Source organism: Myotis davidii, unplaced genomic scaffold (assembly GCF_000327345.1).
Source record: "Myotis davidii unplaced genomic scaffold, ASM32734v1 scaffold6, whole genome shotgun sequence".
NCBI classification, from domain to species: domain Eukaryota; kingdom Metazoa; phylum Chordata; class Mammalia; order Chiroptera; family Vespertilionidae; genus Myotis; species Myotis davidii.
In genome coordinates this window covers 17442693-17444210 of record NW_006383011.1, presented here as the reverse complement: position 1 = coordinate 17444210, position 1518 = coordinate 17442693, and positions in this window count along the sequence as shown.

Genomic DNA, 1518 nt, shown 5'->3' with positions numbered 1-1518 from the left:
ATTGTGAGCAATAATGTGGAGCAAATAGGACATTTTTATTTAATTACATTTTATTTATTGGAGATGATCGCCACGGTCCTTTCCCCATCAAGATCCTGAATGTTGACTATGGGCGGAGATCTGTCATGGTGGTGATAGGTACAATTCTCAGTCTAGGAAGGGAAGACCAAAGAAAATCTTATTTTCAAATAACAGTCATTATAGGGATGAATATGCACATGAATAACACAAACAGGAGTTCTGGATCAGTGTCCACTGGGATGATTATATTGGTGGGGGCTGGAGAAGGTCGATAGAACTGCCTGGCAGGGGGCCAAGAACAAATGTCCAGGACAGGTGTTCAAAGTCAGTGCGGAGGGAACGATGAGCATCAGTGGTTGATGGATCAGAGGGCCTGATCTAGAGATAAGAGAGAGAAGGTCAGAAGTATGATAGGGGCATGGACTCCAGCTTGGGTTTCCCGGCTGCAGTATTTGGCTTTGTTCCCTGTGAGAAGCCCTGACAGCTTCAGAGTTGTGGTATGAGTGTGTTGAGAGGATTATGCAGTGTAAGTGGGCTTTATTTTAAGAGATGCATTCACAGTGGCTTTATGTACCTGCCTAGATGTGGGTGAAGGAATGTCCTTAAAGTATGACACATGTGTTCACTGAGAGCCTGACCCAGTACCTAAAGCCATGCTGACTATCTCCTGGCTTTGAGTTAGGGTGTCCATTAGTGGTCAGGGGGTATTCCTGGGGTAAGGAGAGGGAAATTACAATGCGGGGGTTGGAACCGTTTGCAGGTGGTGGACAAGTTCAGTCATTTGATTGTGGTGATGGTTTCCTGGGTGTATACACAACGTAAAACTTACTAATTGTATACCTTAAACGAGTGCTGTTTAGTGTATGTCAACTATCCCTCAATAAAACTGTTTTGTAAAAGCCAAAACCAAAAAGTAACCCAACCATTAATTAATTAATTTCAGGACAGGATAGATGTTGATGGGGTGGCCTGGCTGACCTAGCTGAGCTAAGATCCTGCCTGCCCATGCATCTGTGGCCACTTGGCTGGCTGCTTGGGACTGGCTCGCTCGTCTGGAAGACCCTGGAAGGGGAGAGTCCACACTGCTTCACACTCCTCTCTCGTCCTTCCCCCCAGTCCTGCAGCAAGCTTGCCTGGGCATAACCTCATGGTAATGGCTAGTCTGCAAAAGGAGCAGAAGTGCACAGTCTCCTTCTGTGTCAAGTTTGTTAGTGTTCCATTGATCAACACAAGCCACATGGCCACGCCCGGACACTGTGTTCAGACACTAAGAAATTTGGGGCCAAATGTATAAATACAGGGATTTCATTAATTTGTCTATCAATGCAATTAACCTATCATGTACCTTAATGTTGTTTTTTTTATTTGGATTTATTCCATCAAGAAAGTATTTTTAGCCCTAACTGGTTTGGCTCAGTGGGTAGAGCATTGGCCTGCGGACACAAGGGTCCCAGGTTCAATTCCAGTCAAGGGCATGTACCTTGGTTGCAGGCACAT